Genomic DNA, 27,269 nt, shown 5'->3' with positions numbered 1-27,269 from the left:
AAAACAAACAAAAACAAAAACAAAAAACCAAAATAACCCCCCAAAAAACCCTAATAACAAAGCTTGTACATAGTTGACTCTGACTGACCACCATAAACAAAAGGCAAAGTGTGACTGAAATGCCACCTTCTATGTGATGATGGAACCCATGTCAACAAATCTGATTTCAAAAATCACCTCAGTTTTTTGAGTCACTAGCCATAGTGTTGAAGTCCTCATGTCCTGAGCAGAAGGCTCCCAGAAGGAAGGGGAGGGAGTCAGTAAAGGACCCTTTCCAATGGTTTTCAATCCCTGTTTTCTCCTCCGAATATGAATCAGTGTGAAGTAGGTGCAGCTCAGTTCTAATTGTGTAATGTTCACCAGGAAAGCTTTTGAGAATGTGTTTATGAGAACATGAGAGTTGTTAATGTGTCTAGGCAGGATATAGAGATTACTGGAGGCGTGAATAAAGCTGTGGTATTCCTAGAAATCATTGGACATGATCCTATGTCACCTACATAAAATCCATACATGATATGATGCTCAGCAACACCCGCCCCCCCTTTCTTTCTCAGTACCACTCACTGATGCAGTCTGCCACAAGATGCTCAGGGCCATTTGTTTTTCATGACCTTCTCCGTGGGTGATAGGACTTGGAATTGATGAAGCCTGCATTGGTCTAGGGTCAGTAAGTGGTCACATTAACAGCCCTGATTCCTTACTGCCAGCTTTCTATGGTGTGTGTTCTTCAGATAGCAAAGAAACAAAAACCGAAACAGTGCACATACTGTGCTTGGAAACACAAGTAAACAGAGTGAAGACTGGCTAAAATTTAGTCTTAAGATATTCAGAATATTCCAACTTTATAGTTTAAGGTAAAGAATGTACAAAATTTTAGGCACTAGATTAAAAATAGTCTTGGCAGTCCCTAGGATTAGATTTCCCACCATGAAAGACCACTTGAACAGAGCAAGCCAGGGACTTCTCTTTTGCTGATTCTTTGATAATATTGACATCAGTCTCCTGTCACAATCTAATGCTTCTGTCCCTCGTAATGTATCCCATCTGTTTCTTATGGTTATTGTCAAACAGAATCCTGGAAGAGTGAAGAAAGGCCTGATTGATCACAAGATTCTATCGGATGTCAAAGCTAGCCCTGGCTGACCTCCCATATACCCAGAGCTGCTTGATTTAATCTCCCCACTAGCTGCTTCTCCCAGCTGGGAGTTCTATCTGCAATCCGTGCATCAGCATTGAGCTATGACCTGCGTCATGCTCCATTCATCTTATCTGAAGGAAGGAAATTAAACTAGAGGGTTGAAAGGGAAACTGTCCAAAATATATACACATCAACTAAAGCCTTTTGTGTGGGTGCATTTGAGAAGCCTGGGCAACCATTAAAAATGATATGAAAAAGGAATTTATCTTGACTCCACTGGTCTATCTTGGAAACATGCCAGCCTTCACTTCCCATCAGTCCATGCTTCATTTGTCATGCATCCATTTCTAGCAATCACTTGTCATCGATCTCATTAAGGTTCAATGGAAAGAGGAGAAAATTTCATAGGATTCCTAGTTCCTTTAGAAAATGCCTTTTAGAAAATTCGCAAGTCTCTATAATCTGCATGGTGATTAATTGTTGAAGAGAGAAAGGGCTGGCAAACACACTGTGTGACATGTTCAGCACTTTGATTATCACAATTGGACAAATTGATATCCACCTTTCAAAAATCACAGAAAATTCAGTCAAAACTCAAAATTGGAGAAGGTCTTATACCCATCAGGATGCATTGATGTAGTATATATATGTACACTTTGGATCTTTACACCTCTCTCTCTCTCTCTCTCTCTCTCTCTCTCTCTCTCTCTCCTTCTCTTTTTAAAATTTTTATTTATTCATTCACTTTATAGCCCAATTCCAGCACCTTCCGTCCTCACTTCTCAGTCTCACATCACCTCACCCATTTCTCCCTCACCTTCTTCTTGGAAAAATAGAGGCCTCTAAGAGGTACAAAGAAACCTTGACACTTCAAGTTACAGCAGAACTAAGCACATCTTCTCCCAACAAGGCCAGAAATGCAGCCCAGCTAAGGGATAAGGATCCAAAAGCCAGCAACACAGTCAGAGATAGCCCCTATTCCCATTGCTAGGGTACCTACATGATGACCGTACTGCATATATGTTACATATGTGTAGGGGGGCTAGGTCTGTCCATGAAAGCTCTTTTGGTGGTTGAGTCTATGAGGCCCCATGGGCTCATGTTAGTTTACTCTGTAGGTCTTCTAGTGGTGTCCCTGACCCCACTGGCTCCCTCAATCCTTTCCACTCTTCTACAAATCTCCCATAGATGCTCCTCCATTGACTACCATTCCCTCATCAAGTCCTCTCCCTCCCACACAACCACTGTTCTCCCCACCCTGTCTTCCCTCCATCTACTAGAGATGTCTAATTTATTTCCCTTTCTAAATGAGATTCAAGCATCGTCCCTTGGGCTCTCCTTGGTTTCTTCGGCATCTTTTGGGTACATGCCCAGGAGTGGTATAACTGGGTTTTGATGTATTGCCAATTTTCTGAGAAGCCTCCAGATCTACTTACCAAGTATGTGTGCAAATTAGCCCTCCCATAAGCAATGGAAAAGTGTTCTCCTTGCTCAACATCCTTGTCAGCATGTTCTATCACTTGAGTTTTTGAGCTTAGCTATTCTAATGAATGTAATGGAATCTCAGTCATTTTGGTTTGCATTTCCCTCATGACTAAGGATGTTGAGCATTTTATTAGGTGCTTCATGGCTATTAGAGATTCCTCTGTTAGCATTCAGAGGTTATCTCTCCCCCCATTTTTTAATTGGTTTATTTTGTTGGCATTTATTTTCTTGATTTCTTTATATATTTTGGATATTAGTTCTCTCTTGGATGTCAGGTTGGTCAAGTCATTTTCCCACTCTGTAGGCTGCCATTTTGTCCTATTAAGAGCGTCCTTTGCCTTACAGAAGCTTTTCAGTTTCACGAGGCACCATTTATTAATTGATGATCTTAGTGCCTGCACTATTGGTGTTCTTTCAGGAAGTTGTCTTCTGTGCCAATGAGTTCAAGACTACCCCCCCCAACTTTCTCTTCTAATAGACTTTGTGTATCTAGTTTTATATTGAGGTCTTTGATCCACTTGGGTTTGAGTTTTGTACAGGATGATGAATATGGATCTAGTTGTGTTTTTCTACACTCAGGCATCTAGTTAGAGCAGGACTATTCAAGATGCTTTCTCTTTTCCAATGTATGGTTTGGGCTACTTTGTCAAAAATCAGGTGTTTGAAGGTGTGTGGGTTTATTTCTGGGTCTTGGATATGACCCCATTGACCAATCTGTCTGTTTTTATGTCAATACCATGTGGCTTTTATTACTTGCTCCATGGTACAGCTTGAAATCTATGATGGTGATACTTTCAGAAATTCTTTTATTGTACAGAAATATTTTAGCTATCCTGTGTATTTCATTTTTCTATATAAAGTAGAGGGTTGCTCTTTCAAGGTCTGTAAGTCATTGTGTTGGAATTTTGGTGGAAATTTCACTGAATCTGCTTTTGATAAGATTGTTTTTAGTAAGATGACCATTTTTAAGACTTTAATCCTACTGATCCATAAGCATGGGACACGTTTCCATCTATTGATATTTTCTTTAATTTCTTTCTTCAGAGACTTGAGTTCTTTCCATATAGCTCTTTCACTTGCCTGGATAAAATTACACCAAGATGCTTTATATTATTTGTGGCTATTTGACTGTTGTTGTTTCCCTAATTTTTTTCTCAGCCAAATTTTCATTTATATACAGAAGGGCTACTGATATTTTTTTCTAGCTAATTCTGTATCCAGCCATTTTGCTGAATGTTTAACATCTGTAGGAGTTCTCTGGTAGAATTTTGTGGGTCACTTATATATACTATTTTATCATCTGCAATTGGTGATAGTTTGACTTTTTTCTTTCCAATTTGTATCTCCTTGACCTCTTTTAGTTATCTATTCCTCTAGCTAGAAAGAACTTCACATATTATATTAAAGAGATATGGAGAAGGTGGGAAACCTTGTCTTGTTGGGATTTTAGTTTCTTTCCATTTAATTTAATGTTGGTTATTTGCTTACTGTGTATTGTCTTTGTTGTGTTAAGATATATGCTTTGTATCCTTTATTTCTCTAAGATTTTTATCATGAGGGGGTGCTGGATTTTGTCAAATGTTTTTCAACTTTTAATGAGGTGATAATGTAATTTTTTCTTCCAGTTTGTTTATATGATGGATCATATTCATTGATTTTCATATGTTGAACCTTTCCTACATCCCTAGGATGATGCCTTCTTGATATGGTAGATGATTGGTTTGATATGTTCTTGGATTTGGCTTACAAGTATTTGGGGAGTATTTTTGCACCAACACTCATAAAGGAGATCTGTCTGAAGTTCTCTTTTTTAGTTAAGTCTTTGTGTAATTTAGGTATCAGGGTGACTGTGGCCTCACAGAATGAGTTTGGCAATGGTCCTGCTGTTTCTATTTTCTAGGATAGTTTGAGGAGTGTTGGTAATAGCTCTTCTTTGAATGTTTGCTTGTCCCTAATGGTTTGTCTATCTTGTTGATTTTCTCAAGGAATCAGCTCTTGGTTTCATTGATACTTTGTATTGTACTCATTTTTTCTTTTCTTTAAAAAATTAATTTATTATAATTTATTTAGATTATATCCTGATTGTTTTTCCTCATTTGTATCTTCCCATTCCCACCATCCTCCCTCTTCCCCTCCTCTAGATCTCTGACAGAAGGGGACTTCCTCCCACACCGCATGACTGAAGCCTATCAGTTCACATCTGGCTAGCCTGCATCCCCTTCCTGTATGCCCACAGGGCTTCCACACCAAGGGAAAGTAATTGACTTGGGGGCACCAAAGTTCATGTCAGAGGCAGTATCTGATCTCTCCACAGATGTGGAGAATGAGCTGTTCATTAGCTAGATGTGAACAGGTGGTCTGTGTTCCCTGTGTGCATTGTTCTTGCATTAATTTGTGCAGGAACCCTGGGTCCAGATCTGCCAGCCTTGATAGTCTTCTTGTGGGGCTCCTGAACCTTTTTGATCCTTCCATACCACTCTTAGCACACCTCCTAGGGTCTAACAGTGAGTCCTAGCATCTGTCCCAATCCCCTGCTGTCTGGAATCTCTCAGAGGACATATATGTTGGGCTACTATCTACTGATAAGTGAGTATATACCATGCTTGTCTTTCTGGGTCTGGGTTCCATGAAACTTTCAAGATTTCCTTGTTTTTAATAGCTAAATAGTATTCCATTGTGTAAATGTACCACAGTTTCTTTATCCATTATTCAATTGAGGGACATTTAGGTTGTTTCCAAATTCTGGCTATTATGAATAAAGCTGCTATGAACATAGTTGAGCAAATGTTCTTGTCTTGAGGAGCATCTTTTGGGTATATGTCCAGGAGTGGTACAGCTGGGTCTTGTAGTAGCACTATTCTGAATTTTCTGAGAAAGTGCCAGATTGACTTCTAAAATGGTTGTACAAGTTTGTACTCCCTCCAGCAATGGAGGAGTTTCCCCCTTTCTCCACATCATCACCAGCATGTGCTGTAACTTGAGTTTTTAATGTTAGCCAATCTGGTAGGTAAAAGATGGAATCTCAGAGTCATTTTAATTTGTGTTTGCTGATAACTAAAGAAAGTGAAAATTTATTTAAGTTTTTCTCAGCCATTTGATGTTCCTCTGTTGAGAATTCTCTGGTAATTTGTCCCTGGCCTAGTGACCATTAAGTTCAGTTTTCATGAGTTTGTGTTTTCTATTTTTCTTCTCATTTTCCAGGTTTAATCCATGGTAGTTTGACAGAATACAAGGGATTATTTCAATTTTCCTGTATCTGTTGAGATTTCCTTTGATCAGTTTTGGAGAAAGTTATGTGAAGTGTCAAGAGAAAGATTTATTCTTTTGTGTTTGGGTGAAGTGTTCTGGAGCTATTTGTTAGGTCTGTTTGATTGGTAATGGCAATTAGTTTCATTATTTCTGTTTAGTTTCTGTTTTTATGTCCTGAACATTGGTGAGAGTTGAAATGTTGAAGTATCCCACTATCAATGTTTTGGGTTTGATGAGTGAGTTAAGTTTTAGTGATGTTTCTTTTATGAATATGATTGTTCTTGTACTTGGGGCATAGATCTTCAGAACTGAGACATCATCTTGGTGGATTTTTTTCCTTTGATGAAGTGTTCTTCTCTATTCCCTTTGATTAATTTTAGTTGAAAGTCTATTTTTAAGGTATTATACAAGCTATACCTGCTTTCTTCTTGTGTTCATTTTCATGGAAAATCTATTTCCAGCTCTTTACTCTGGGATAATATCTATCTTTGTCACTGAGGTGGTTGTTTTTCCTCATTACATTTTTATTTATTCATTTATTTAAAAATTTATTACCTAATTAAAAAAATTTTTTACATATCCTTTTATATTATTACATATATACATAATAGATTACCTATAGAAAGAAGAACCATGACATAATCAGGAAATATATAAGTGTTACATGCTTAGTGTTTTGGCTATTTGTTTTTGACAGTCTTGAAGAAAACATCTTTTTTATCTTGGTGTATCTAAAATTCTGAATGTAAATCAATCTCCATCACATATTGTCATTGTCAATTTAAAACATCTATCTAGACCTAAAAACATCTTAACACCTAAACAACTAAGCTTCATTGTAAAACTAAGCTACCTAGTCTTCAACTCCATCAGAGACTTGAGAAGGAATAAACTTGATAACATGACGATGCCAGGAGTGCAGGTTAGTAGCTTTCTAAATGAGAAGATGACAGAGAGAATTTGCTACCTGGATAGTCACTCAAAACTCTCTATAATGTTGGAACATCTTCTTCAGCCTCTGTCCCAACATATCTGACAGACATTTTTGTGAGGCAGGAACTGTTGAGGACTTGCTTACCCTGTCTTGGCAGAGTTTGGGCATCAACTCTGCCTGCATCCAAGCTTGACCGTTTTTTAGGCAGAATTCTGTCTGTGGTAGAAATGATAACATTTTCCCAGTGTCGTGTTTGTCACATTTGGAGCCATCTCCATAAGGAGGTTCTTTGATGCTCATAATCCTTTTGGAAGTAGGCTGGGTGTTGCCAGGAGTTAACCTGTCTCATTTTCAGTAAATATTTAAAATAATAAAAACATTTTAAAATACAAGATTCTGCATGTCCCTCAGGTTTTTGAAGACCTTATCTAACTATCCTGCCTTATCTTTCTATAGAATCATATCTCTCTGCTGCACCTAATATGTATATTCTTGTGATAAAAGTAGACTAGCAATGGACATAACCCTGATTTGATCAACTAGCAATTAACTTGTGTAACTTATTTATCCTAAACAGCCTGGAACAGTACTTTCAAAGCATTGGAAACAAACTTTATATTAGCATTGAGTTATAGGGTACAATACCTCATAGTAGAGTAGTAATATGTATATAGTGTGAAGAATAATCTTATATGTGAATTCTTTACCACTATATTTAGAACTAAACTTATTTCACATCTATATACAAAATTCCACACTGTAAATTAAAAAAACCTTGTGAGTGACAATTGAGGAATAAAGTTGAGTAGATTCACTAATCCACTTTTTGTTCTATCTTCCCTATATACTTCTATATTCCCCCTTCTTTCCTTTCTACCCCTATCTCCAAACCTAAAATTGTAAGATAAAGGAAAAGAGAGACATCACTCAGTCTAACCTTTTTTTTCTCTCTAAATAAGACCTGTTATAACTTATAACTAACTACCGTTGATAATAATCCTCTATAGCCCAAGTAAGCAACCAAAAACCTCCCTGACCACCCTTAAAGGAAATGGGGTATCATTCTTTCAAGGTTTCTTCTGGCTTATTTGGAATGACTAATACCTTTTTAGGGGCCCTAATAAAATTGGGGAAATTGTTAAGCAAGATAGGAATAACATTTGTGGTCTAGTTTCTAAATGTTGAGAAATTCCAGGTTTAATTAGAATCTGGTGTGGGACAGTTTGAAATGCTGGACCAACTGGGATTGGAAGTTTTCTTTGAAAGTGTCCTGGGAGCTGTCTTGTTCTGCTAAGGAAAAACAATTGAAGCACATGTCCAAAGTAGTACCTATTCTCCACATTTTGGGATCCATAAGGAGACTGTCCTGCTACCTGTGAGCAGACAGTCCAGGTCCACATCATACATGGTCTTTGGTTGATGTTTCAATTTCTGTACTATAATGTAGTTATCCTGTATCATTTGGCTAATATCTGCTTATGAGTAAGTATATACCATGCATGTCTTTCTGGCTCTGGGTTACCTCACTCAGGGTCATTTTTTCTAGTTATATCCATTTCCATGCGCATTTCAACATTTCCTTGTTTTTAATATCTGATTAGTATTCCATTATGTAAATGTACCACAGTTTCTTTACCCATTCCTTGGGTGAGGGACATCTAAGTTGTTTCCATATCTGGTTTTTACAAATAAAGCTGCTACGAACATAGTTGATCAAATATCCTTCTTGTATGGTGGAGCATTTTTTGAATATATTCTTAAGAGTTGTATGGCTGGTTCCTGAGGTAGAGTTATTTCTAGATTCCTGAGAAAGCACCAGATTCATTTCCAAAGTATTTGTACAAGTTTGCACTCCCACCAACAATGAAGGATTATTCCTCTTTCTCCACATCATTGACAGTATGTGCTATCATCTGAGATTTTTCTTAGTCATTCAAATATGTATAAGATGGAATCTCACAGTCATTTTGAGTTGCATTTCCCTGATAACTAGGGATGTTGAGCATTTAGGTGTTTCTCAGCCATTTGCTATTCCTCTGTTGAGAATTCTGTTTAGTTCTGTACCCCATTCTTTAATTGGATTATTTGGTTTGGTGATGTTTAATTTGTTGAGTTCTTTATATATTTTGGATATTAGTTCTCTATCAGATGTAGAGTTGGTGAAGATCTTTTCCCACTCTGTAGGCTTTCATTTTGTTCTGTTGATAATGTCCTTCACCTTACAGAAGCTTTTAAGTTTTGTAAGGTCCCATTTATTAATGGTTGATCTTAGGGTCTAAGTTGTGGGTGTTTGATCCAGGAAGTTGCTCTTATGCTGATGAGCTCAATGTTCTTCCTCACTTTTTCTTCTAACAGATTTAGTGTCTCTGGTTTTATGTTGAGGTCTTTAATCTATTTGGACTACAGTTTTCTGCAGGGTGATAGATATGGATCTCTTTTTATTTTTCTACATGTAGCTATCCAGTTAGCCCAGCAACAATTGCTGAAGCAACAATTGTTTTTTCCATTGTATGAATTTGGTTTGGTTTCTTGTTAAAAATCAAGTGTGTGTGTGTGTGTGTGTGTGTGTGTGTGTATGTATCTATATCTATATCTATTTCTATTTCTATATCTATCTATATATGTGTGTGTTTGTGTGCGCGCATGTGTGTTTATTTCTGGGTCTTCAGTTTGATTCCATTGATTAACTAGCTTTTTATATGCCAGTACCATGCTGTTTTTATTACTGTTACTCTATAGTATAGCTTGAGATCAGATATGGAAATCCCTCCAAAGATCTTTTATTGTACAGGATTGTTTTAGCTGTTCTGGGTTTTTTTGTTTTTCCACGTGAAGTAAAGAATTGTTCTTTCAAGGTCGATAAAGAATTCTGTAGATATTTTGATTGGAATTGCATTGAATCTGTAGATTGCTTTTGGTAAGATGGCCATTTTTACTATGCTGATCCTCCTGATCCAGGAGCATGGGAGATATTTCCATCTTCTGAAATCTTCAAATTCTTTCTTCAGAGATTTGAAGGTTTTTTTTTAATACAAATCTTTCTCTTTCTTGTTTAGAGTTACATCAAGATACTTTATATTATTTGTGGCTATTGTGAGGGTGTAGTTTCCTTAACTTCTTTCTCATCCTGTTTGTCACTTATATACAGGAGGGTTACTGATTTTTTGAGTTGATTTTGTATCCAGCCACTTTGCTGAAGTGGTTTATCAGCTGTAGTAGTTCATTGATAGAATTTTGGGGTCATTTTTGTATACTATTATATCACCTGTGAACACTGATAATTTGATTTTTTTTATTTGTATCCACTTCACATCTGTTAGTTGTTTTATTGCTCTAGCTAGACTTCAAGTACTATATGGAAGAGATACAGAGAGAGTGGACAGCCTTGTCTTTCCCTTATTTCAGTGGAATTGATTGAAGTTTCTCTCCATTGAGTTTATTGTTGACCATAGGCTTGTTGTATATTGCATTTATTATGTTTAGGTACTTGCCTTGTATCCCTTCTTTATCTAGGACTTTTAACACAAATGCATGTTGGATTTTGTTAAATGCCTTTTCTGCACCTAAGGAGATGATCATGTGGGTTATTTTTCTTTCAGTTTGCTTATATAATGAATTATATCGATGAATTTCAATACATTAAACCATCCTTGCATGCCTAGGATGAAGTTTACTTGGTTATTTTGAATTTGGTTTGCAAATATTTTATTGAGTATTTTTGCATCAATGTTCATAAGCATAATTAAGTCTGAAATTATCTTTCTTTGTTGAATCTTGCTGTGGTTTAGGTATCAAGGTGATTGTGGCATCACAGAATGAGTTCAGTAAACTTCCCTATTCCTATTTTATGGAATAGTTTGAAGAGAATTGGTATTAGCCCTTCTGCACTAAATCCATCTGGTCCTGGGCTTATTTTTGTTGGGAGACTTTTGATGACTGCCTCTCTTTCCTTAAGCGTGATAGGACTTTTCATTAGTTTATCCGATCTTGATTCAATTTTGATGGTTGGTAGCTATCAAGAAAATTGTCCATTTCATTTAGGTTTTCAATTTTTGTAGTATATAGGCTTTTGATGTAAGACCTGATGATTCTTTGGATTTCCTCAGTGTCTGTCATTATGTCTCCGTTTTCATTTGTGATTTTATCGATTTGACTACTCTCCCTCTGGCTAAAATTTTGTCAATCTTGTTGCTTTTCTCAAAGAATAAACTCTTAGTTTTGTTGATTCTTTAAATAGTTTTCTTTTTTCCTATTTATTGATTTCAACTTTAAGTTTGTTGATTTCCAGCTGGGTCCCCCAGCAGAAGTATGTCTGCTTTTTTTGTTATAGAATTTTGAGATGTGCTGTTAAGTTGCTAGTATGGGATCTCTCTATTTTTTTGTTTTGTTTTTTCATAAAGGCACGTAGTGTTATGAACTTTCCACTTAGCACTGCTTTCATTTTGTCCCAGAAGTTTGGGTACATTTGTGCCTTCAGTTTCACTGAATTCTAGAAGTTTTTAATTTCTCTTTTTATTTCATCTCTTACCCAGATGTCATTGAATATGGAATTTTTCAGTTTCCATGGGTTTGTAGGCTTTCATTTGTTTCTTTTGTTATTGTTGAGTTCCATCTTTGATCTGTGGTGGTCTGATAAGATGGAAGGGATTATTTTGATTTTCTTGCATCTTTGAGAACAAGTAAGTGGTCAGTTTTGGAGAAGGTACCATTAGGTGCTGAACAGAAGGTGTATTCTTTTCTGTTTTTTGTGAAATGATCTGTATATATAAGTTAGGTCTATTTGTTTCATCATGTCTATTAGTTTCCTTTTTTCTCCATTTAGTCTCTGTATTGATGAACTATCTGTTAAGGAGAAAGGGGTGTTCAAGTATCCCAGTATTAATATGTATAATTAGATGTGTGATTTAAACTTTATTGACATTTTTTTATGAATGATGTTTTTCCTGTGTTTGGTGCATAGATGATCTGAATTGAGACATCATCCTGACATATTTTTCCTTTGATGAGGATGTAGTAGCCTTTGCCATTTCCTTTGATTAATTTTCATTGAAAGTCTATTTTATCAGATACTTGATATTTACACTAAGTTGTTTGGAAGAGATGAATTTTGTTTCTATTGCAGATAATTATATGGCTTTATCCTATGGTTGAAATCAAATGTCACTTTTTTTTATTGATTTAGTAATGTATAGAAACACCATTGGAATAATCCCTGCTGGGATATCTTTTATGTGGTCCATATTTGTTAAGTGAATAGATACTTTTGGTGTCTACTTGGATCTACAGCTCTATTAGCCCTCTATTCCTTTCCTTACAAATTAATTTTATTTTCATGTTAAAGTTGTATCATGCATGCATGTGTACCACATGTGACATATAAATGTCTATGCATGCAAGAAAGGGCTATTGCATCCCTTGGAACAGAAATTACAGACAGTTATCAGCTACTTGATATGGGTACTGGGAACTGAACTCAGTTCTCTGCAAGAAGATCAAGCTCCTTCAATATTACCTCTCTAATCTTTTCCCACCATATATATGTAGCTTTATTTATATATTTAAAGTATATCATTACTTGGTCAGTTCTTATCCATGCTATAACTTCAGAAGACAGTTATTGAATGAATTGTCTTTTAAGGATCAATACTTTATAGAAGAAAATAAAATATTTAATGAGAACTGCCTGATCCATACCGCCTTAAAAACTAAGTAATATTCTTTTTTTAAAAATAATTTATTCTTGTTACATCTCAATGGTTATCCCATCTCTTGTACCCTCCCATTCTTCCCTCCCTTCCATTTTCCCCTTATTCCCCTCCCCTATGACTGTTCCTGAGGGGGACCTGGTAATGCTGAACAGAGTGGGTGAGGGCCCTAATCTTGTTAAATTTAGCTTTTTGTAGATAAAATATACATAAGAAAAGAAATTACTCAGATGGGATCAGTTAAAACAAAGCAGAGTGTAGGGAGAAGAATTTGGCACGTATTTAGAGTGGTCATAAAGTAATGAACAGTGACATTTGAAAGTTCTAAGAAGGAACAGGGAGAGAATGCCAAGTGGATGTATGAATGATAGGCTTTTTAGGCAAACTGAATGATGCATTGTGGGAAGCTCCATATAAGCATATCCAAAGATGGCAAGGCCAAGTGAGTCCCTGGCACAGGCTGAGTCCTAGAGGACATCAGCAGAAAGCTGCAGAAATCATTAGCTGTACTGATGTTCTGAATGCAGTAACTAGCACAGGACCCACCCATAGAGCACCTCCAGGTAGATGCCCAAGGATTCAAAGGCAGCACTCCAGAGGTTTATGCTCATATCCATGTTCACAATGGCCGAGTGTTGTCATTGGCCCAAGTGTCCATGAACAGATGAATGGATTTGGACAATCATTTCTCTATTCTAAAGAATTCAGTTATGTTCTCTTAAGAAACTGGGTGGAATTTGGATCAGCCCATTAAGTGAAATAAATCATACTGAGGAAAAAAATAAAGTATATCATCATTAGATACATATTTACATAGGTACTCATTGTAAACCTACTAGCAAACCAAGAGGATTAGCGTATCTGTTGCCTTAAAACTTCTTCCTATATCTTCTTTGTAATCTTTTTCTGTACATACTCTACTAGGTCCACTGCCACTGGTGAATGTTGTCTGTTCTTTTCATTAACTATTTTTTAGATATTTATATAAATGGAGTATTATTCACTTATCTCTCTAATCCTAAAGCTAAACATCTTCCATACCTAAACTTGAGCAGGGTGTTTAAGCATCGATAGCTTTGATACAGGAGAAATATTTTGCTTTTGACTAAAATATTGATGGGCACAAACTTCTGCATTTGAGCTGCTAGCAATATCTAATTCCAGAGATGGCCAGAGAAGTGTGGGATGCCAGTCCTTCACTGATCTTCTTAAAAGAAAGCCCTTAGAATTGTCTTAAAGCCATGGAGACAATCAGAAAGTGAAATGGTGCCCAAATATATCAGAAGCATTATTTCTTAGACTACTCATCATATATGTCCCATCTAAAAAGTACTTTCCACACCTCAACAATAATAACTCCAAATCAGTTAATAAATTTCTATTTTGCTGCATTCTAAAATAGATGTTTTACCTATGGTTACTTAATATTATTTTTTAAACAATTAATTAAAATGATTTTAACAGATGAAAATAATTTAGCAATGATGGAGATATTGTAATAATTGCATTTCTATTACTCAGATAAAATACCATGACCAAGCCAATTTATAAAAGAAAGAATTTATATGGAATTACGGTTTTAGAAGGATAAGAGTTCATTATGGCCGAAACAGCATCATGGTGGCTGAGAGGTCACATCTTGAATCATAAGCTAGAAAAAGAAAAAGGCTGGGAATGGGCCTAGTCTTTTGAAACATCAAAGCCTATCCAAGTGGTACACCTTCTCCAACAAGGCCACATCTCCTAAATATTTTCATACATTGTACATATTCTCACACTGGGGTGTACATATTCATGTATCTGGCCTTATGAGGGACATTCTCATTCAAATAACTACAGAGAAACTAACTTTATTGCTGGCAAGTTGTTCTCTGTATCTCACTAACAATGTAATCTACTTTCTTCTCAAAGATCAAACATATGGGAAAGTATTGGGAAAAAAAACACCATGGAAATATCAACACTTACTATCATGATTAGGGACAATGCTAAAGATAAATTAATAATCATTTTTATTTATAATGCGCAACAATTCTTCTCCAGTAACCCAGAAGTTGCTTAACACTTCCTAGACTCACCTTAGATTCTCTGAGATATTGCCACCATTTCTATAGCTTTCGCCCAACAACAAGAAGAAAAAATTCACTATACTTATCACTTAGAATAGGTAATATTAACAATTAATAATTTCAGTCTTCTGGGATGTGGCATAATACACGGAAGAGGAAGAAGGCCAACACAGTTTTTTCAAGAGTAACTCACAACTGCATTATAAATCAGAAATCCTTGAATTCTGATCTTCTTCCCCGGCTTTAGACTGTGAGTGATGATAATATTCCTGTGAAAACCAGGAATGTTCTATTTTATTTTATTTTATTTTATTTTATTTTATTTTGGGTTTTTTTATACTTTATTTTTATCTCCTTTATTAATTTATTCTTGTTACATCTCAATGGTTATCCCATCCCTTGTTTCCTCCCATTCTTCCCTCCTTCCCATTTTCCCCTTATTCCCCTCCCCTATGACTGTTCCTGAGGGGGATTACCTCCCCCTGTATATGCTCATAGGGTATCAAGTCTCTTCTTGGTAACCTGCTGTCCTTCCTCTGAGTGCCACCAGGTCTCCCCCTCCAGGGGACATGGTCAAAGGTGAGGCACCAGAGTATGTGAGAAAGTCATATCCCACTGTCCACTCTACCGTGGAGAGTGTTCTGTCCATCCACGAAAGTCTTCACTTACCAGGAAACTGAGACAGAGGGGAGGACATTCTAGTGGGACTCTAGACGAAAGAAGCATGGGAGAATGGCAAAGTAGAAGGATCCAGAGGGTCCTAGAAGCCTACAAGCAGAACATTATGATAGGCAGATTTGGGCTCAGGGGTTCCGCTCAAACTAAGGCACCAGCCAAGGACAATACAGGCGGTAAACTTTAAACCCCTTCCCAGATCTAGCAAATGTTCTATTTTAAATGAGTGGATATGTTTTGTGTAAATATTGTACAGAAGGAATGAAACTGATGTCCAAGCCTATACTTCGAGGAATCTGCAATTGAAATGTAGGTTAAGAAACAAACATCTTAGGGAAGGGATATAGGTCTATTAGTGGAGTGCTTGGTTAATACACAGGATGCTCTGGTTTTTATCTTCAGTACTAAATAAGTGAGAAATGGTAGTATATGTCTACATTATAGCATTTTGGAAGTAAAGGAAGGAAGATTAGATTTTCAAGATTATTCTGGGTTACATGATAAATTTTACGAGTTCTGAAGCTAGAGGCCCTATCAAAAGAAAGAGGAAGAGAAAAAAATCCAGCATGAAAAGGAAGTTGGGGAAAGGCAGATAAAAAGAGAGAACGAAGTAATGGTAGTCCAGTTTGCATTCTTTAACTCCAGCAACACAATAGCTCATTACACTTGTAGATATCCCCGCTAAGATTCAGGGAGATGGGATATCTCTCAAATATGCAATGATTTCAGGATATACAGAAATTTACACTATGACACACATGAGTGTGTAAAATGAGTACTATATAATATGCATGAATCTTTACAAGTGAAAAATAAAATAGGGACATTAAAAAAATGTAACATTCCAGAAAGATCTTGAAAAGATCAGATGAGGCTAAGTAAGATTATTTGTTCTACATGGATATATCTTGAATTACTGGACAAAATTAATAATTTGTTCCTGTGTACTACTGAATGTATTAATAAATATTTTAATTGGCTTGATGTTGAAATGAATGGATGCTCAAATTATTTCTTCCAGTTTGTAATAACTCATATGATCTAAATTAGCCTCTTGAAAATGGTGGATAAAACATCTTAATTCACATGTTGCCTTTGGAATTGACTTGAGAGAACATAAAGTTTATTGAAATGTTTTCTTCCTCATATAGTTCAAAGTTCTTTGTGTGTGTGCTATTATTTTTTAATAAATACTTGAAAGCCTAGAAGAAAATTATTTTCAGGACAGTTAGAAGAGCTGAGATTGCCAGTTATACATATAGGTAAAACTATAGGTATTTTTGAAGCAACAAAAAATTCTTCTGGGGCTCTCCGCTTTTTTTTCCACTGAGACAGGGTCCCTTTGTGTATACTTGGTTGTTCTGGACTAGATTTGTAGATGAGGCTAGTCTCAAACTTACAAAGATCCACCTGTCTCTGCCTCTCGGAGTGTTGAGATTACATGCATATGCCATAGCGTTCACTAGGATTTGCTCCCCTCTTTTATTTAAGAAGGAAGAAACCCAAAACATATGAAATTGAGAAGTGATGTGCTATGAAAAATCTGATTGATTAGCAAATACATGCTTCTAACAAACCAGGAAGTCTCCAAGGAGATGGGTACTTGCTGTGAGAGTATAAGGACCTAGTTAGAATGACCAACTCCCAAGTGTTTTGCTTTTTGTTTGTTTTTGTTTTTGTTTTAATGCTGGAAAATACAGGTCTGGCTAAGCAGATGCCTGTAACCCCAGTTTTAGGAAAAGCCTGACAGGGGTTTTGCCAGGGCTTGCTGGCCATCTCTTGTCTCTGCCACCAAGTGAGAAAGTCACTTAAAAAAAAACAAATTATTTTTAATGCTATAGTATACTGTGTAGTAAGTGTATAGGTGTCCTCAAAAATGTTTTATTAGGTGAACGATGTTTCATTACTGAATCTTGGGGAAGAACTCTCAGGGACTCTGCTTCAAGTGAATAAAGTAGAGAGTAATGTCTTCTTATGGCATCTAAATGTGCTCACTGGTACACATGGACACATAAGTCACACACACATGCACACAAACACACACACACACACACACACACACACACACACACACACAGAGAAGCAAGCAATCAGGAACCAGGACACTTATATTTGAAATATCAATGGAAAATTCCCTGAGTCCACAGTGCATCTAAGCTAGTAGAAGAAAGAATTATGTTTGGCAAACTGACAAAGATGATGCCAAGAAGTTTTAGTCAAGAAAGATAACTCAAAGGTGTATTTCGATCCCAAGTATGGCATGTAGAACAGACTTTTGAGTGAACAGGTGATATTTATCCATTTAGAAGTTGAACCACTTTAAGGGCAGGGGTAAGGGCTGGGTGAAGGTTTAGATTTTGCCAGCTGAAAAACATTTTATTACAGACTCTGAGAGGACACACACACACACACACACACACACACACACACACACACACACACACACACCAGCAGGCTAGGCTTTTTGGGTCTTGGTATTGTTTGGTTGCTCATTGCTTCATGTTGAGATGCTCCTAGAGAGAACTACTCCAGTGAAGGCCCCAAGGCTCTGGGTTCCAGTTGCTTCAGGTTCCTGCAGCAACTTTGGTGGAATTGCTGGTCTGCTGAAATCCTGCCAATTATGCCAGGGGAGTCACTTCCAGGAACTGAATCCAACAAAGTCTACTCCTATTCCCATAAACATTTCTCTCCTATATAATGTAGAGGAGTTGGAAGGGAGGTATAAGCATTTAAAGAACCCAAAATAAAGTAGGTTTGGAAAAGTTGAAGCCTTCATCTGTCTTAGGGTAAGAGACTTACAGGCTAGAGGCCAAACTAGAATTTGCCAATTTCTGTCCTATTTTGCTTATTTCTTTATGTGAACACAGGAAGTCTTTGTACTCAGAGATATGACACTGGCAGAGCTGAAATCAGCATAACAGGAAGAATGATTTCTTCATAGTCCCCATAGTCACCCATGTCTCATTCTTTTTTGGTTCTACTTAGCATCTTTTCTTAGATTTCTTAGAGTAGGCGAGCTGAACCAGTTTACAAAGAAAGAGAAGAGCTCCATATTTGAGTCTGTTTTGATTTCAGAGGAGAGAGCCTTTCTCTACATGGCCTTCGGCCTGTGGTAGAAGAGGGAGAAGCACTGAGAGGCAGGAGTTCAGCAAATGTCTGTCTTCATTTAGCTTTGGCCTCAGGTCCACTGATGTCCTTAAGATTAATATGATCTTAGCTCCAGGAGGGGTGTGGTTTGCAGGCTGCTCCTGACACTGGCCTGAATCTCATAACTAGATTTAAGTGTTAGAGTCTTTCTTCAGGTAATTGTTTGATATTTTTTACTTTCCCGATATGTGAAGGGTGGGACATCATTCACCTGGAGTACTGCAGGTACTTCCAGAAACTGTAGACAATAAGCTTCATTTAGGTCTATTGCATCAGACTGTCTAGGCTAGTATAAACACACACACACACACACACACACACACACACACACACACACACACACTGAAAAGTACATGGAATTCGAGATTTTGAGAGTTAACAGTTGTTTTTTTCTGGTCTTTAAATATGTAAAATATTTTAATTAATTCTTTGAGAATTTCATGCAAACACACTGCCTTAAAGACACAATGACCATGGCAATTATCATAAAGAAAATATTTAATTGGGGCTGGTTTTCAGTTTAGAAGTTTAGTCTACTGTCATCATAGTAGGAAACATGGCAGAATGCAGGCAGACATGGTGCTGGAGAGGTAGCTGAGAGTTCTACATTTGGATCTGCAGACAGCAGGAAGAGCAAGTGAACCACACTGGATGTGGCTTGAGCATATGTGACCTTAGAGACCAACTCCTTGTACAGAGATTCTCCAATAATAGCACACCTACTCCAATGCCACATTTCCCAATAGTGCCAGTCCCTATGAGCCTATTGGGGCTTTCTTCATTCAAACCACCTCACAGACAATGTATTTTGATCCTATTTATACATCTCACCAATCTCTGTAAATCTGTAGTCTTCTTATTGTCATTAATCCACCTTTTTGGAGAAAAGTTCAGAGTAACACAGCATTTGTAAATTTCTTTTTGATTAGAGATGTTCAAGGCCAGACATTGCCAATGACTTTGACTCAGTTACATTGTGCTCTCAGTAGCCAATTCAACATATTTGGTAGGAGGGAACCTCAATCTAAGAATTGCTTTCATGATATTGCCCTATGGGTATGTTTGTGGGGCACTTTATTTTTCTTTTTAAAATACATTAATTCTTTGAGAATTTTATACAACATATTTGGATCATACTTCCAATTCTTTCCCTCACCTCCTTCAGATCCACACTTACCTCCCAAAGACTTGAACTACTTCCTCTCCTCTTTAAAAATATTATAATTTATTGACTCTAGTTTGTGTCATGCATATGCTTCTGGACATCTTTTTTGTTCACATTTCATTGCTATATTTATTGTTGACATTTACTTAATGATGTTGTTCTTCAACTTTATCTTTCTTTCTTGATTCTCTGTTTTGCCTATGATTCATTGTATTGGTAAATATTTCCACTTAGGTTTTTATTCAGTTTATTGTAGATTTTTTGTTTGCTTGAATTTTTATTTTTTGTTTCATACATCATTCAGTTTTTGAGTTATCTTTAGCAATTTTCTCTATTTTCATATCTCAGATCTATGTAGCTATTTCATTTTTCTTGGATTTTATTTCCTTTCACATGTCACAAACTTTTAACTCCTTGGAATTCAAAGTAGTTCTTCCAATTCAATTTGATCATATACAATTATAATGGCTTGAAAAGGAGACATAACATCATAGTTTTTCATAGTTTTTTTGTCTGTACTGTTATCTGCATATGTACAGTTAGTTTATTGGCTGAACTTTCTTGTCTTTTATATTTAAAAAACTTAAATACCCTTTTTTATTTCAGTTGTTGTACTTTTCATGTTCAGTGAATGGAGCAAGTCCTATTAGAGTTAATCTACCCTTTCCATCCATGGGACAGCTATTTAAGTCTGGAGCTATATCTGTGCTCTTCCTCTAAGGATCAGGTATTGTCTTCTGTCAGCTAGGACCTCCTTCTTGAATTTTTACTTTTCTTAATGAGTTGTGGATGTCTCCATATACCCATGAGACTTACATGGAGTCAGATCTTGTCAATGCTGGACCCAAAGCTTTTTATGAAGCCATTGCAAACTGTGAATTTCCTCCACTATGCATAAACTTTAGCCTGCTCATGACTCATGCACTATCTGTGTCCTAAGCTGCTGATGGGAAGGGTGAGGCTTAAGGCACACTTCTGTGGGGGTATTTGTTGATTGATAATTGATGTAGAAAAGTGCAGTGCATTGGAAAACAGTGCCATCCCTGGGTAACTTTGCCTGAACTGTATAAGCAAAGTTTCTGAATGTGACCTGAGTTAAGTCAATAAGCATAGCTTTTCCATTCGTTTCTACTTCAAGATCCTTCCTTGACTTGCTTTGATTGTAACCTGTATGATGAAATAGTTACTTTCCTCTCCAAGTTGCTTTTGGTCATGGTATTTATTATCATAATAGAATAGGAAACTAGGACAAATATGGATGTGATATGATTTTACAAAACCATCTAATATTCTAAATGGGAATACATTTTGTAGTGCATGTTGACAAAATTTAATCATATTACTGATTATTATTGCAAAATATAACTCTAATGAAAGTCAATTAACCTTCTTCTTCTTCACTCTTATTAAGAATAATTAATATGATCTGTCACAAATAGCAACTTAATGACAGCAGTAATAATGGTGACTACAACATCTAGAATTTTCAAGCATCTTTCTCTAAGTGTGATGAAATAACTAGGTGATGTTTTGAAAAACATTTATTAAGTGCTTTTTAATAAATGACAACTGACTTATAAGGAATATATATTTAATATCTCTGTGATGAAGAAATTGCTTTCTCAAAGGTGAATAGAAATTAGAAAATTAGCATGAGGCTTTACTTTATATCAAATCAAGTAGTTATAATATAGTTTGACAAACAGAAATAACAGCAAATGGAATTACATTAATTGCACAATAGTCAAAGCCGATTTAAGCAAATTCACTTATAATGCTATTGAGGTTAAACTGTGCTTCTAACATTTCTGCAAAATGTTTTTATACCAAGAATTACATAAATTTGAATTGGGGATTAATAATATACACTAAATAAAAAGATAGATTAGAAATGATTTATTTAGTGGCTCCAAATCTGAGAAAGACATTTATTTTATTTATTTTTATCATTTTTATTTTCCCTTTATTGAAAATAGATTCCTTGTGTAATATATATTGACTATGGTTTCCTTTCCCCCTGCTCCTCCCAGTCTCTACCTACCTCCCCTTACATCCAGATTCATTCAACTCTCTAAAAAAAAAGACACAGCCTACCAGGATGGATGTGTAAACAGGACACAGCATTCTGCTGCATACAAGAAACGTACCTCAAATGCAAAGATAGACGTTACCTGAGAGCAATGGACAGAAGAATTAAGCTGGAGTAGTAATTCTAATATCTAATAAAATAGACTTTCAACCAAAATTAATCAAAAAGTGTGAGAAAGGATACTTCATACTGATAAGAGAAAAATTCAACCAAGAAGATCTTACAATTCTGAACATCTATGTCCTAAATAAAAAGGCACCCATATTAGTAAAATGAATATTAATAAAACTTAAACCACACATCAATCCCCACACATTAATAGTGGAAAACTTCAACACCCACCTCTCATCAAAGGCTAGGTCAATGAAGCAGAAGCTAAAACAATGAATAATGACACTAACAGATGTAATGTATCAAACAGACCTAAGAGATATCTTCAGAACTTTTCACCCAAACAGAAAAGATAATACCTTCTTTTCAGCACCTCATGGAATCTTCTCCAAATTGACTGTATATTAGGTCACAAAGCAAGCCTCAACAGACACAAGAAGATTGAAATAGTACCTGTATTCTATCAGACCACCATGGACTAAAGCTGGACTTCAACAACAAGAAAAATTTTCAAAAAGCCTACACAAATGGAAAATGAACAACTCTCTATTCATTGAGAACTGGCTCAGGGTAGAAATGAAGAAAATAATTAATGAGTCCCTAAAATTCAGTGATAATGAAGTTACAACATACCTAACTTTTGGGACATAATGAAATCAGAGCTGAAAGGAAAGTTCATAACACTGCCTTCATAAAGAGACTGGAAGCATCACATACAAGCAGCTTAATGTCTCATGTGGAAGCTTTATTTAAAAAAGCAGAAACATTGAAGAGGTGTAGATAGCTGGAAATAATCAAACAGGGCTTTAGACAATAAATTAGAAATAAAGAGAACAATTCAAAAAATCAATAAATGCAAGAGCTGGTTCTTTGCAAAAATCAATAGGATAGTAAAAACCTTAGCCAAAATATCTAAAAGGCAGAGAGGCACTATCTAAAGCAATAAAATCGGAAATGGAAAGGCAGACAAAACAACAGACACCAAAGAAATAAAAAGAATCATTAGGTATTACTTCAAATTGTGGCCTATGTGCCACAAAATTTGAAAATCTAAAGGAAATGAACAACTTTCTTGATAGCTACCAAATATCAAAATTGAATCAAGATCATGTAAACCAAATAAATAGTCTTATAGCTCCTAAGGAAATAGAAGCAGACATCAGAAGTCTTCCAACTAATAAAGAAAAGCCCAGGGACAGATGGGTTCAGTGCAGAATTCTACCAGACTTTCCAAGAAGAGCTAATACCCATTCTTTTCAAACAATTCCACGATGTAAAAACAGAAGGAACATTGAAAACTCATTCTATGAGGCCCAAGTCACAGTGATATCTAAACCACACAAAGACCCCCACAAAAGAGAATTTCAGACCAGTTTCTCTCATGAACATTGGTGAAAAAACATGCAATAAAATACTCACAAACCGAATTCAAAAACACATCAAAGATATCACTTACCATGACCAATAAATTTCCTCCTAGGCATGCAGGGATGATGCAATATATAGAAATTCATGAATGTAAACCACCATATAAAGAAACTGAAAGGAAAAAATATGATCATGTCCTTAGTTGCTATAAAAGCACTTGAAAATATTCAAAACCCATTCATGTATAAAGTCTTGGAGTGATAAGGAATACTAGGCACATAATAAAAGCTACATATAACAAGTTGATAGCCAGCATCATATTAAATGGAAAGAAACTCAAAGAAATTCTACTAAAATTAGAGACTAGACAAAGAAAAATGCTCTCTTCATATTTCTTTAATATAGTACTTGAAGTTTCTACCTAGAGCAATAAGACAGCAAAAGAAGATAAAGGGGACCCATGCAGGAAAGGAAGAAATCAAAGTATCGCTATTTGCAAATGATATGATAGTGTACATAAGTGACCCCAAAAAGTCCACTAGAGAACTCCTACAGCTGACAAACACCATCCACAAAGTGGCCATATACAAGATTAATTTAAAAAATATCAGTATGTCTCCTGTATATGAATGAAAAATGGGCTGAGAAAGAAATTAGGGAAACTACACCCTTCCCAATAGTCAGAAATAATATAAAGTATCTTGTTGTAACTCTAACCAGGCAAGTGAAAGACTTATAAAAAACAACAACAACAATTAAGTCTCTGAAGAAAGAAATTGAAGAAGATATCAGAATACAGAAAGATCTCCCATGTTTGTGGATTGAGAAGATCAACATAGTAAAAAGTGATCCTCTTAACAAAAGCAATCTACAGATTCAATGCAATCCTTATCAAAATACCTACAAAATTCTTTACAGACCTTGAAAAATCAATTCTCACTTTTATATGGAAAAATGAACTCAGAAATCCTGTATAACAGATCTTCTGGAGGAATCTCTGTCTCTGATCTTAGGCTGTCCTAAAGAGCAAAGTAATAAAAACGGCATGATACTGGCATAACAATAGCCTGGTTGATCAATACATTTGAATCAAAGATCCAGAAATAAACCCACACACCCATGGATACTTGGTTTTTGAAAAAGCCAAAGCTATAAAATGGACAAAAGATAGCATCTTCAACAAATTGTGCTGACTTAACTTGATGGCTACATGTAGAAAAATACTTCCTTCATAAAATAAGTCCAAGAAGATTAAAGACCTCAACATAAAATCAGACACAGTAAATCTATTAGAAGAAAAATTGACATTGGAGACAACGTCCTGAACAGAATACTAATAGCTTAGTCTCTATCTTTAAGTCACACTATTAAAAAACCACAGAGTAGGTCCCAGCATCTGATTCAGATGTCCATGCTCAGTCACAATGTGAAACTGCACTTACCAGTAAGAACAGATGCTAAAGGGCCAGTTAGCATGCATCCATTTGGTTATCCTGCTGTATTACAGATACCACTGTGTACTAGTACTGAATGCATCTCTCTTGCAGCTGCACCTACATCCTTCTTGAGGACTTTTTCTCTGTCTGAAACCCATGCACGTAGTATATCATCTTTCACATGATAGCTGTCACTTGATATTAAAAGAACATACAGGTGAATTTATGACCAAGTCACTGGGCCAGAAATTCCACTTTGATCTTGAAGGGCCACAGTAATGCTTTTTCAGCCTGGAAACATTTGCTGAATTTGAACATATAGCATGTTTTCTGGAAATCTTCCCTCTTACATCAAACCATTTATTATTGTAACATAGACACTCATGAGTATATGATTACTGGGAGCAGGTGGAGAGACCAAATCAACACCATTTTGTGTTCAGGGCCTGAACACCTGACCCCCTCCCAGGAGTTTCCAGGGAGAGCTACAAACACACAGCTAGCATCTGTTCTTTGGAGCTTATATCTGGGGACAACCAATCAGAGCTATAGGTCACGTGACCAGAGCAAATGAAAAATTCCCTCCTGCCATCTGGCCCTGGTCCTATCACTTAGCCTTGGTCACCAAGCCAATCAGCTTAAAAATAACCCTATTAGCCAAGCAAGTTTTTAATAATCACTGTTGTTGAAGTCTGCTTCTGTAAAGGGTATAAAAAACCATGCTTTTGCTTCTTAGGGTCTCCTTCTTCTTGAAGGCAGGTAGACCCCATCATGAGTGATCAATAAAAACCTTTTGCATTTGCATCAATCTTGGACTCCATCTCTCATTCAGGTTTCCAGGAAAAGACTCTCCTAACACGAATTTTACACAGCTATCTCAGATCTCTATTGCTGAAGAAAACCATATTGCTTAAGATATATTAAAAAGTATACCTCAAGGATAGAGGCAGATGTTGAGACCTACGCTGTTGCTTATTAATAGTGTGACTTAAGGAAATTATATTATCTCCCTTTTCCTTCCTGTCTTCAATATGTGTGAAAATAGGGATACTGACTCTTAGAAAATATGTTTTATTACTTTATTCATATTACATCACAATTATTATTCCATCCCTTGTATCCTCCCATTCCTCCCTCCCTCCCAGGGATATTGACTCTTGTGACAAAATTAAATAAGCTAATCTATACTTTAGGTTTAACCATGCAATATTTTTTATTTTATGGTTTTTGGTTGAAAAATAACATTCAAAAATCACTCAAGTAGGAAGTTGGACTTTATCAAGGTTAAACACTTTTGTTAATCAAAGAATACAATTATGAGTACCAAAGACAAACCACAGACAAAACAGTCAATAGTAACAAGGCTCCAATTATAACACTAGAAGAGGCTTCAACTTCCAATATCCACCAGGCATAGACAGGTACAATAATAGTCCATGCAACATTGCTTCTTTTTTTGTGAGTAATCTGAGTGTGTGTGTGTGTGTGTGTGTGTGTGTGTGTGTGTGTGTGTGTGTATTCAGTTTACATCCTAATCATAGTGCTATTATTCCTCACCTCCTAGGTCCATCCTCCCTCCCTCTTCCCCCTGTCCTCCCTTCCCTATTCCTCAGATGTGCAAGGATAAATATAGAGCAGATATTAAGGTAATGTCAAATCAATGCATGGCCCAACCTGAGACATACCCCTTTGGAGAGAGCCAACCTCTGGCACTATTAATAATGCATTGTTATGCTTGCAGATGAGAACCTAGTATATTTGTCTTTTGAGTGGCTCTACCCAGCAGTAGATCTAAACAGATTCTGAGACTCATGGCTAATGGGCAGAGGCATAGGGAGTTGTGTGGAAGAGGAGAATAGAAGGACACAGAGGGGACAGGAGCTTTACAAGAGACCAGAGTAAACTAAACTGTACCCAGGGGTGCTTGCAGAGACTGATGCACCAACCTAGGACCAGGTTGCATAGACTCAATCTAGCCAGCTACACATACATAGCCAATGGTCAGTTTGTACTTCATGTAGGATCTCTAGAGAGGGCAGAAGGGGCTATCTCTGACATGGACTCTGTTGCCAGGTTTTAAAAATCACTCCCCCCTGGTGGGACTGCTGTACTAGGTCACAGGGAAAGAAGATGTGTTCAGTCTGAGATGTCATCCTAATCTCATTAGAATGGCAACATTGTCTCTTATCCAGAGAAAGAATGGAAAATTTTAAGGAGTTCAAAGGCATACATGCATCAACCATCTCTGTATCAGAGCCATAAACTTCTTTGTCCTCTTCCAAGATGATGAGTATATTTCTGTACCCAGTATGAGACTCAGGTGGCAGTTCTATCAGTGAGGTATTACTGGCTTAATCAAGAAATTGAGTTCAGACAGATGTTTATTATGGGGAGTGATGTGAATGACCAGGAAAGTAGATCATCAACCCTGATTCATGTCCAGGGTTCTCAATCTCAAGTAGAAGTGTCATTTTCCTGTCAATCTCAGTTTTCCAAGTGGCAGGTGAAATGTGCAGACAATTGACAGCTAAATCAGTCAGGAAAAATGTAACAAGGGTCAGTGATTAAGAGTGTTTTTCCTTTTATCCACTGAATACAAGGCCACGTTCATGTTCATATCTGCATAGCTGGTGTGGAGGGTAAACAGTTGGAGTGTATAAGTAAAAACTGTCACATTTTAGCTTAGCCAAGCATGTCA

This window comes from Acomys minous (genome assembly GCF_964271855.1).
Source record: "Acomys minous genome assembly, chromosome: 19".
NCBI lineage: Eukaryota > Metazoa > Chordata > Mammalia > Rodentia > Muridae > Acomys > Acomys minous.
The sequence above is the reverse complement of the archived record's forward strand: the minus strand, read 5'-3'. Positions refer to the sequence as shown.